This window comes from Haematobia irritans, chromosome 1, assembly GCF_050003625.1.
Source record: "Haematobia irritans isolate KBUSLIRL chromosome 1, ASM5000362v1, whole genome shotgun sequence".
Lineage (NCBI taxonomy): Eukaryota > Metazoa > Arthropoda > Insecta > Diptera > Muscidae > Haematobia > Haematobia irritans.
The window spans coordinates 279,287,634-279,300,443 of NC_134397.1; positions in this window are offsets into that span (position 1 = coordinate 279,287,634).

Sequence of the window (12,810 nt, forward strand, 5' to 3'; positions counted from 1 at the left end):
CGCAATCGTCAAATATTGCTGATTTTTTGTTGTTTATTTTCTTTATTTCCTTTTCGTTACATCGAACGTAAATTTTGTTCAATTGTTCGTTATTTAGAATACTCAATGTTAAGAATTTTGACGTTCGTTAAATTTGATTTTCGCTAAATGGGATATTCGTTAAACAGAGCTTCGACTGTATTTCCTTAATTATTTCTATGTTCGGTTCCAAAGATTTTGTACACTAATGATTTTGGTACTGATTCAGAGTCAAATTTGAATTTATTCTTTTTTTCAGCATTTTCTTCATGAGCTATCACAGTGCTTTAAAAACGTGCTAACGACAACTTAAAATTCCAAATTCAGACTCGACTTTAAGTAGAAATTATTCTGTGTATACGTTTTTAAACTAAAATGTTGAAAAACCTCTTCTATTTTTGAACGCTATTTTGGTTTGTGGTCAAGATGCAAAAACACCACAAATTTAAAGACTATTTAATTAATTTTAAGAATTTTTTAGAATTGACCCTAGCCTTCTTCCATGAAAAGATACCCATTTTTAAGTTGAATCACTTAACTATAAGGACAAAACGATTTTATCGGCTTTTAGACAAGGAAAACAGTTTATAACATATAAGAGAAATTCACAAATGCTATTATAACCAAAATTCGCGTTCGTATTTTAAAGACATGAAATCTTCGGCCTCATGGCAGTATTTTTTCAGTGTACAAAGCAATTCACATCTACTATTTTAATTTAGTAATATCATAATAACTTTACGTATTAAAATAACATAAAAAGATAAACGAGTCAAATGCTATTATTCCTAATAATTTACTGACAGTTTATATAAGGAATTTGTATGGTAATAGTAGATTTAAAGTTTACGATAACTTTTATGAATACGGGGAAAAAACTTTACAACAAGGTGTATTTGCTGCAAAAATGCCCGCATAATGGCTGGAATAATTATTAAGGCTTCAATTGAGCTTTGAAATATGCGGAAAATCTTATTCTGGCAGCAAGACTTAGATAAAAACGAAGTTTTATCCATAATAAATAAAAAATAGCTAAAAGGGTCATGAAAAAAGTCAGAAAAAAACTAAAAGCTAAATGCATTTTTTCTCGCTAAACGTCTTCAAAAAAAGCCAGATCTAGCGGGAAAAAAGCTAAATTGTCAACGCTGATTCCGAGACCAAAAACGCGGAGAATTAAAGTAAGGGAGCCACCGTGGTGCAATGGTTAGCATGCCCGCCTTGCATACACAAGGTCGTGGGTTCGATTCCTGCTTCGACCGAACACCAAAAAGTTTTTTAGGGGTGGATTATCCCACCTCAATAATGCTGGTGACATTTCTGAGGGTTTCAAAGCTTCTCTAAGTGGTTTCACTGCAATGTGGAACGCTGTTCGGACTCGGCTATAAAAAGGTGGTCCCTTGTCATTGAGCTTAACATGGAATCGGGCAGCACTCAGTGATAAGAGAGAAGTTCACCAATGTGGTATCACAATGGACTGAATAGTATACACCGGAAAAACAGTGAACCCACCAGGAAAGAAATTTTTACTTAGTTTTAGAAAAAATATTTTAATTTTAGAAAATTTTAACTAAACTGTATTAGAAACGCAGATGTCACGCCGATTTCACAAAACTAAGTAAATAATTTTCGATAAATTCAAGAAAATTTATTAGACATAATTCATTTTTTTCACTTGTTAAAGAAATTTCGAAGTTTGAAGGAAAAAATTAGAGTTAAAAATTGCAAAAATGTCTTTAGTACCATACGAAGTTCACGATGGGCTCATTACTGGTGAAATTTACAAATTTTAAGAAATTCTGAACTATTTTGTAGAAGACCCAAATTTAGTTAATCTTTAGGCTTTATTTGTGTATAATTTTTCCTTTATTTTAGTTTTTTTATCTAACGTACGCAAAAAAATATTAACGTCATTGAAACTTTCTTAAAACGTAAAAATCCCATGAATTTAAATTAAATTAAATCAGCTTTAGTGAAATATAGGGTTCACTTTTTTTTGAGTGTAATTGCGCCTGATACATAGGACTGCCACCTAACTAACTTTTTTATAATAATTTTAACCCTTTCACTACCGAAATAAACCTAATGATAAAAACTTTTATTTTTCTTCTGTGTTTACTTGTAAATACTAACAACATGTAGAACAAAAATTGTCATTTTGAAAACCTACCTCAATTACTTCAAGAGCTATATGAGCTTGTTCTGAAAACTTGATTCTTGAATTGTGACCAAATGGCCTTACGAAAATAAGCGCTATTTGGTCTATAATATCTTTGAAAGTGTGAGAAAAAATACAAAAAAAAAGAACCCGTAAAAGTATCAGCTATAGTTTTTGTATAAATGTCCATTTACTAGAAACATACAGTACAAAAATTGTCTCACATTTTCCTATTTTTCGTTTATTGTTAAAGAAGTTTATAAAAAATGTATTTTAAACCTCACCAATATGAACAATATTTATATATTTTTTATATTAAAGCATCTACTTCAAAATAACATCGATAAATAAATCGAAACTAAGTGGGAAACTAGAATTTGGTGTCTTTTTCGAATGTCCTTCTAAGTGGACATCGGTAGTGAAAGGGTTAAGATACAATTATCATTTAAATTTGGGTTTTGCGCCCTTGATTGTAGGAAACAAATTTTAATTTATTCGTTTATTCAGCATTTTTCTTTATGTGCTATAAAAGTCATTTAATAACGTATTAACGACAATTTAAATTTTCAAATTCAGTCTCGACTTCAAGTAGAAAACGTCTTTAAAATAAAGGGTTGAAATTCATCTCCTATTTTTAGGATTTTTTGCTTTGTAGTCAACACACAAAAGGACAACAATTTTAAAGAGGAATTATTAAAGCCAATTTGACCTTAGTCAAACAAATATGTTCCTTCATATTAATAGCCCATTCACATTAAGCTCAAAATCTTCTAAAAGTAGATTTGAAACCCCTTTTTATAAGGCAAATGACAGTTGAAATCTACTTAAAGTGGATTTTGGAACTGCAATGTGTATGAGGTATAAGACAGCAGGTTTTAAGACGACTCACTTAATATAAGGACAAAATGACTTTATTTAAAAGTTTATCGACTTTTGGGCAAGCAAAAAAAAATTCTAACAGAGAAATGCGTCTTCAATGCTAAGCAAAATTCGCATTCGTATATTATGAAACATTCGATTTTTTTGCGTAACCATTATACTTTTGAACAGGCAATCTGATTATTGGGGGGATTTTCGATAAAAAAAAAAAACAAGTAAGGAAAGTCTAAAGTCGGGCGGGGCCGACTATATTATACCCTGCACCACTTTGTAGATCTAAATTTTCGATACCATATCACATCCGTCAAATGTGTTGGGTGCTATATATAAAGGTTTGTCCCAAATACATACATTTAAATATCACTCGATTTGGACAGAATTTGATAGACTTTTACAAAATTTAAGTTGGCTAATGCACTAGGGTGGAACACAATTTTAGTAAAAAATATGGGAAACATTTAAATGTGAAACAATTTTAAGGAAACTTCGCAAAAGTTTATTTATGATTTATCGCTCGATATATATGAAAATTAGAGTCATTTTTACAACTTTTCGACTAAGCAGTGGCGATTTAACAAGGAAAATGTTGGTATTTTGACCATTTTTGTCGAAATCAGAAAAACATATATATGGGAGCTATATCTAAATCTGAACCGATTTCAATCAAATTTGGCACACATGACTATATTACTAATTGTACTCCTAGTGCAAAATTTCAACCAAATTGGGCCAAAACTCTGGCTTCTGGGGCCATATAAGTCCATATCGGGCGAAAAATATAAATGGAAGCTATATCTAAATCTGAACCGATTTCAATCAAATTTGGCACACATGACTACACTACCAATTGTACTTCTTGTGCAAAATTTCAAGCTAATCGGGATAAAACTCTGGCTTCTGGGCCCATATAAATGCATATCGGGCGAAAGATATATATGGGAGCTATATCTAAATCTGAATCGATTTCAACCAAATTTGGCACGCATAGCTACAATACTAAATCTACTCCCTGTGCAAAATTTAAACCAAATTGGGCCAAAACTCTGGCTTTTATGACCATATTAGTCCATATCGGGTGAAAAATCTATATGGGAGCTATATCTAAATCTGAACCGATTTGAATCAAATTTTGCACACTTGACTATACTACTAATTGTACTCCTAGTGCAAAATTTCAACCAAATTCGGCCAAAAATTCTGGGGCCATATAAGTCCATATCGGGCGAAAGATATATATGGGAGCTATATCTAAATCTGAACCGATTCCAATCAAATTTTGCACACTTGACTATACGAATAAGTGTTATGTTTGTACAAAATTTCAAGCAAATCGGTATAAAACTCTGGCTGCTGGGTCCATATTAGTAGTCTGGGGCCATATAAGTCCATATCGGGCGAAAGATATATATGGGAGCTATATCTAAATCTGAACCGATTTCAATCAAATTTTGCACACTTGACTATATGGCTAAGTGTTATGTTTGTACAAAATTTCAAGCAAATCGGTATAAAACTCTGGCTGCTGGGTCCATATCGGGCGAAAGATGCATATGGGAGCTATATCTAAATCTGAGCCGATTTCTTCCAAAATCAATAGGGTTCTATTCTGACCCAAACTAGGAACATGTGCCAAATTTGAAGGCGATTGGACTTAAATTGCGACCTAGACAAAAATGTGTTCACAGACAGACGGACGGACAGACGGACATGGTTATATCGACTCAGGGACCCACTCTGAGCATTATTGCCAAAGACACCATGTGTCTATCTCGTCTCCTTCTAAAGGGTGATTTGTTAAGAGCTTGATAACTTTTTTTTTAAAAAAAACGCATAAAATTTGCAAAATCTCATCGGTTCTTTATTTGAAACGTTAGATTGGTCCATGACATTTACTTTTTGAAGATAATTTCATTTAAATGTTGACCGCGGCTGCGTCTTAGGTGGTCCATTCGGAAAGTCCAATTTTGGCCAACTTTTTCGAGCATTTCGGCCGGAATAGCCCGAATTTCTTCGGAAATGTTGTCTTCCAAAGCTGGAATAGTTGCTGGCTTATTTCTGTAGACTTTAGACTTGACGTAGCCCCACAAAAAATAGTCTAAAGGCGTCAAATCGCATGATCTTGGTGGCCAACTTACCGGTCCATTTCTTGAGATGAATTGTTCTCCGAAGTTTTCCCTCAAAATGGCCATAGAATCGCGAGCTGTGTGGCATGTAGCGCCATCTTGTTGAAACCACATGTCAACCAAGTTCAGTTCTTCCATTTTTGGCAACAAAAAGTTTGTTAGCATCGAACGATAGCGATCGCCATTCACCGTAACGTTGCGTCCAACAGCATCTTTGAAAAAATACGGTCCAATGATTCCACCAGCGTACAAACCACACCAAACAGTGCATTTTTCGGGATGCATGGGCAGTTCTTGAACGGCTTCTGGTTGCTCTTCACTCCAAATGCGGCAATTTTGCTTATTTACGTAGCCATTCAACCAGAAATGAGCCTCATCGCTGAACAAAATTTGTCGATAAACACATTTCGAACCGAACACTGATTTTGGTAATAAAATTCAATGATTTGCAAGCGTTGCTCGTTAGTAAGTCTATTCATGATGAAATGTCAAAGCATACTGAGCATCTTTCTCTTTGACACCATGTCTGAAATCCCACGTGATCTGTCAAATACTAATGCATGAAAATCCTAACCTCAAAAGAATCACCCTTTAGGTGTTACAAACATATGCACTAACTTATAATAACCTGTTCCACTGTGTGGCGCAGGGTATAAATAAAGGGTGATTATTTTGAGGTTAGGATTTTCATGCATTAGTATTTGACAGATCACGTGGGATTTCAGACATGGTGTCAAAGAGAAAGATGCTCAGTATGCTTTGACATTTCATCATGAATAGACGAACGATCTGCCACAACGTCGAATTTTCAGTGAATGGGCCCTAGAAAATTTGGCAGAAAATCCGCTTTTTTATCGACAAATTTTGTTCAGCGATGAGGCTCATTTCTGGTTGAATGGCTACGTAAATAAGCAAAATTGCCGCATTTGGAGTGAAGAGCAACCAGAAGCCGTTCAAGAACTGCCCATGCATCCCGAAAAATGCACTGTTTGGTGTGGTTTGTACGCTGGTGGAATCATTGGACCGTATTTTTTCAAAGATGCTGTTGGACGCAACGTTACGGTGAATGGCGATCGCTATCGTTCGATGCTAACAAACTTTTTGTTGCCAAAAATGGAAGAACTGAACTTGGTTGACATGTGGTTTCAACAAGATGGCGCTACATGCCACACAGCTCGCGATTCTATGGCCATTTTGAGGGAAAACTTCGGAGAACAATTCATCTCAAGAAATGGACCGGTAAGTTGGCCACCAAGATCATGCGATTTGACGCCTTTAGACTATTTTTTGTGGGGCTACGTCAAGTCTAAAGTCTACAGAAATAAGCCAGCAACTATTCCAGCTTTGGAAGACAACATTTCCGAAGAAATTCGGGCTATTCCGGCCGAAATGCTCGAAAAAGTTGCCCAAAATTGGACTTTCCGAATGGACCACCTAAGACGCAGCCGCGGTCAACATTTAAATGAAATTATCTTCAAAAAGTAAATGTCATGGACCAATCTAACGTTTCAAATAAAGAACCGATGAGATTTTGCAAATTTTATGCGTTTTTTTTTTAAAAAAAGTTATCAAGCTCTTAACAAATCACCCTTTACTATGTGCTTTAAGAGTACGAATATACATACTAAAAGTGTGCGCGTGGGTGAAATTTCACTCACGCACATTCACGAAGTAAAATGTTCATTCACGCACGTGACTCACGACAAATTCACTAGACTCACAACATTTTCCAACCGGGAATGAGCAAAGGTAACAAAATTCATGAATAGAATATATTAGTTCGACAGATAAATTAATTTCAGTTAACATACGATTAAGAATTAAATCTTGATTTTTTTTTTCGTGTGCGTGATTTTGCAGAAATTTTATTATATTTGTTTCAGTACCATTCACGCACATTCACGAGTGTTGTTTCCGATTTTGTTCACGACTCACGCGATTCACGCGTGTCACGACTATTTCGTGTCACGCGCACACCTCTAATACTTACTTTAATCATAACCTTGTTAATATAAATAATTTGTATAATTTTTTGTATTTTTACATTACACAATTATGCAAATTTATTATTAGTTATAATCATATGTACAGAGGATTAGTTAAAAATAAAAAAAAAAAGTTTTTTCTCGTTTACACTAAAATAAAAAATAAATACATGGTGGATTGATGCTGGGGGGAAAGGTGATAGCAAAATTTGAAGATGCTTTAGGAAAATGTATAGGAGCGTAATGGAGTGTTCCTGTGACATAGCTGAAGGCCTGCATATTTCATTGCAACTACATACAGAAAATTCAATAAATTTAATCGAATTTTGCAAATGGCATTAAATGGCAGATGTGGCGGCTGCCAAGGTAGACATGCATATTATTGCATTATTCTAATTTCCAAACAACAATAAATTCAAACTTTTTATTTTTTTTATTTTGAAATGGAGGTCTACTGAAAAAAGGGTCTTCGTATTACATCTGATAAAGGAGTACAAATAACTCTCAACCATATTATTCATACCTGTTCTGGGGTCTCACCGCACTGGACACTACACCACACACATTCTTCACACCTCACAAAAAGGTAGTTGTTCCGAGTACGCTTGTTTCAGACGTCTGATCGAAAAATGTAAACATGACATTTCTTTTCTGCAATGCATTTTATTTGCAGACAGAAACTATAAACTATCTACACAGAAAAAATTTTCACGAAAATTTTTCCAATTAAATTATTAATTGAGTTTTAAAAAATATTCAATTAAAAATTTAATTGATTCAACAAATTTTTTTAATTGAAACAAAAATCAATCACAAAAATTAATAGTATCAATTATTTTTTTAAATTGATACTATCATTTCTATGATTGAAGACATTTCAAATAAGAAATTAATTGGATCAATTAATTTCTTGATTGAATGAGAAACAATTTTTTTGTGTGTATATTGCCGGTAAAATTAAAGTATAATGGAATAAAAAGTACAAAAATTCCTAGATATATATACCAGTCAGAAGAAATTTTTGTTATAATTTTAGATGTTTATAAATAAAATGTGCAAAAATTATAAAAAACACATTAAAGTTTTATTTGTGTTAAAAAACTTCTAACCTTACATACGATAGCTGTACACTTGGACCAAACAGAAAAAATGTTCGTGTACATTTTTCAGGTCTGAGACAGTGTGAAGTGTAGTCCAACACACCCCTTAAGTGTTACACCTCAAGAAAGCAATACACATGTATACCAGAATAGGCACGCTTAATTTACAGGCTAATTAAACTTTGCAAGGATTAATTTTCTATAATGAGAAATATTTTTAGTTATTCTCTCATTATTGTGGAAATTTTTAAATTTTTTGGATTTATTGAATCTTAGTTGGAAGCAATTGTATGTTTATTGGAACAATTAAATTTATTCTGTGAGCCTTTTATGCCAAAATGTGAGCCTTTTTATGCCAAAACCATAGAATATTTCGTTTATGACAAAGGCTTTAATATTCTGAAAAACGAAAGGCTTAACGGCGCAAATATGAAACCGTTTTGAGCTGTGTCGGAAACCTTAATTACGTTTTTGAAAACTTTTCTGGGAATGGGCGTTAACACTTTTATATGTAAAAAATGACCAGTGTTTAAGGGAGACTATTTTTCATTTTTTTCCCAAAGGATTTCTTTATCATGGAAAGGAAGTTTTCAGGGAATTTCGATTGTAAAAATTACATTTAGGAATAAACCTTTTTTACATGTAGAGTTAAATTCCCCATGAGAGTATACCCTTATATTTCGATTGAAATCGCTACTGAATGTAATGTAATATTTCTTGAGTAATTTGTGAAATTGTATCAAAAATTCAAAACACAAAATTTCAATTAACCTTCACCATATCGGGAACACAAAATTATCAGCTCATGAATCGGAGGTTTATGTGGGACATGGTCAATGTATTTTTTCTTTGGGTTGCAGTGGAAAGGGGGGGGGACTGAAATCACTTAATTTTTGTATTTTATAGAAAATCCTTTTTCAAGAATTCATTCTCTATTTTTATGTCACAAAACAAAACCCTTCAGAATAATTCAAAATGTTCTCTTTAATAAATTACTTTGTTTGTTCATAGTTTGTTTTGTGTTTAATAATGATCATAATTATGCATTCATAAGCGTTTTATTCGATTTTTGTATATAATTTTATAGATTTCATATATGTGTTGGGGATTGTTTTCAGTGTAGGGTTTTTTTTTGGTTTATCGAGAGATTAAATTTTTGATATCCTATGGTCTGTGGTTCGTATGATGTGAGAGGATGAGCGTAAATGTGATGATTACTGGCAAAATGCGAGTCTCTATGACTATGTGTCTGTCTGTCTGTTTGTATGTATGCGTGTGATGGTGAGGTGGAAATGTGGAGTCTTTGTGTGCAATGGAGTTTATATTTAAACAATTTCTAGATCTATATCACCTCTTAATTGCCTTAAACATTCTAAAAACATTTAAATGATTTCATTAATCTGCCTGCTGCTCTTCCTCACAATGGTGATGGAGAGTACTTCACTTTATTTATGGTTGAATTCTCTTGCCTCCTACATAAATGCCTCTAGTTCTAAATGTTAGTTTGCATTTTGTCTTGTATATTGTTTTTGTTTTTTTTTTCTTATTTTTAAGATTATGACAGAATTTTTCATTTTCATATTCTAGAGTTGTTGGTTGGTTGGTTGCAGTTGTTTTTAATTGAGAAAATGTTGTTGTTCGGAATTTGTTGTAATTTTTAAAAAAATGTTTTTGTTTTTTTTTTTATGATACCTTTTATTTTTTATTTAGTTAGTTTTAATAATATTTAGTGCTACTTATTTGAGAGTTTCGTTTTCGTTTCATTTCCTTTTGTAATAATCAGTATTATGTGTTGTTTTTAGTATTTATATGTAAATACATTTATTTATAATTAATTAAATTAAATATAGCTTATCTATACTATGTCATTTGTTTTATTATGCTTTGTTACTTTTCAAGTTACAGTTTTTTGCAATTTATCTGATTTAATTAATTAATAATTTATTATAGTATATATTAATGTGATTTTTGTAATATTTTTGTTTATGAAACCAATGAATGCAATTTTCTTCTATGCAAAATATTATTTGAATATATATCTATAGTTCAATTAGTTTTTGTCTTCTTTTTTTTTAATAATTCATTCTTTGTTCGTTTTGTACATTTAATTATAAAAAAGTGATGTCTTTTTCTTCTTTAATTGTATTATTTCGTTTTTCCTTTGAAGTGCTATGAGTTTTTATTGGGTTTTTTTTTTTACATTTATGTATATATATGCAATTAACACTTAGAGCGAAATTTTAAAAATTTCTAGTGCAATTGTCTAACGTTTTTTTTCTGTTTTCTTTGTCTTTTAGTTTCAATTCAAACAAAGTGCTTGTTTCTTATTTAAATATTTTTTGTTTTGTTAGGTTTTGTTGGTACATACATACATTTATATATTTATAGCTAATTAAAAACACAAATATTAAAAAATAGCATGGTGTTTTGTTACACTTACTTATATTTAAAATACAACAAACTAAATTATACTTGCAATTATTAAAAAAAAATATATTTTCAAAATCAATACCACATTCAAATGGGGCAAGCATGCATATATACGTATATATATTTTATAGTATCTTTGTGTTAGAAACTTAATGTGTTTTTATAATTAAAGTAACTTTTACTCATATTCTGGTGTAAAGTATTGTCTTCCTCATATTAAGAAAATTAAATCGTTAACATTTAAAATCAAAGCAAAATAATATGCTCTCCAAGAAATTCAAATCGTCGTCATTTTACGTAATAGTTAATTGTGCAAAAATAACTCTGACGTAGAAACTACCTTGAATTTTTAAGATTGATCAGTTTAAAAAAAAATGTTGGTATATCCGACAGAAAAGCGTGCCGAAAAACAGGCATTGTTGTCAACAAGGGCACGACATCAATATTTATTTGACTAAAATAAAAACAAGACTATGGATCCAGTAACTTATATGAAATCCTATATTCACGTATGTACTCATACAGCCAATGTGTGAATGAGTCACACAAATAAATCTCAAACTGTCTTTTTATAAAAAATTATTTTTTTTGATTTTTCATACCGATTTTTTTAATTATTCTGATGATAAAAGATTTCAGTGGATCAACTAATTTTGAGATTTAGACAATAGTGGCGATAGTTTTCGTCGAAAAATTGTTCAAAAATTAGTTTAAGAAATCAAAACTTTAAAGCCTGAGTTTTTTCGTACAGATTTCACTGAAAAAAATATTGTCGTGAGGTCAAAGATTTCATGTCTTTAAAATACGAATACAAATTTTGCTTAGCATAGAAGACGCATTTCTCTAAAATAAAGTTATTTTCCTTGTCGAAAAGTCGATAAACTTTTCAATGAAGTCGTATTGTCCTTATAATTAAGTGATTTGACTTAAAAATGGGTATCCTAACATGAAAGAAGAAATTTATAGGCTAAGGTCAACTTGACTTTAATAATTCAGAAAAATTTTTTTAAATTTAATGAAATTGTCTTTAAATTTGTTGTCTTTTTGCATCTTGACTACAAAGCAAAAAATCGTTCAAATATAGGACATGTTTTTCTAAACTTTATTTTAAAGAAGTTTTTTACTTCAAACATAGCATAATTTCTACTGGAAGTCGAGTCCTAATTTGGAAAATAAAGTTGCCGCACTGAAAAACCAGTGAACCCACCAGAAAGAAAAATTTCGGTTAGCTTTAGAAAATTTTGAATATTTTTAGAAAATTTTAACTAAACAGTATAACAAACGCTGGCATCACGCCGATGTCATAAAAATAAGCAAATATTTTTCGACAAATTCAAGAAAATTTATTAGACATAATTAAGTTTTTTCACTTGTTAAAGAAAATTTTGTAGTTTGAAGGAAAAACTTGGAGTTCAAAATTGCAAGAATGTCTTTAGTGCACTGAAAAAAAAGCATGCCCGGTTCCAAAGATTTTGTCTTTACTTTAAAAATTTTGGTATTGATTCCGAGCCAAAGACGCGGAGAATACAAGTAAGGATACTTTTAAGACACAATTCTCTTTTAAATTTGGGTTTTGTGTACTTGCTTCCAGGAAGCAAATTTTAGTTTTTCGCTTTTTCAGCTTTTTTTCGTCGTATGCTATTAAAGTCCTTTAAAAACGAGTTAACGACAACTTTATTTTCCTAATTAAGACTCGACTTTCAGTAGAAATTATGCTATGTTTCAAGTAAAAACGTCTTTAAAATAAATTGTTAAAAAACGTGTCCTATATTTGAACGATTTTTTGCTTTGTAGTCAAGATGCAAAAAGACAACAAATTTAAAGACAATTTCATTAAAGTTAAAGATTTTTTCTGAATTATTAAAGTCAAATTGACCTTAGCCCAAACATTTTTTCTTTCATGTTATGATACCCATTTTTAAGTGAAATCACTTAATTATAAGGACAATACGACTTCAGTGAAAAGTTTATCGACTTTTGGACAAAGAAAAAAACTTTATATTAGAGAAATGCGTCTTCTATGCTAAGCTAAATTTATATTCGTATTTTAAAGACATGAAATCTTTGACCTCACGACAATATTTTTTTCAGTGTGACATACGAAGTTCATGATGAACGCA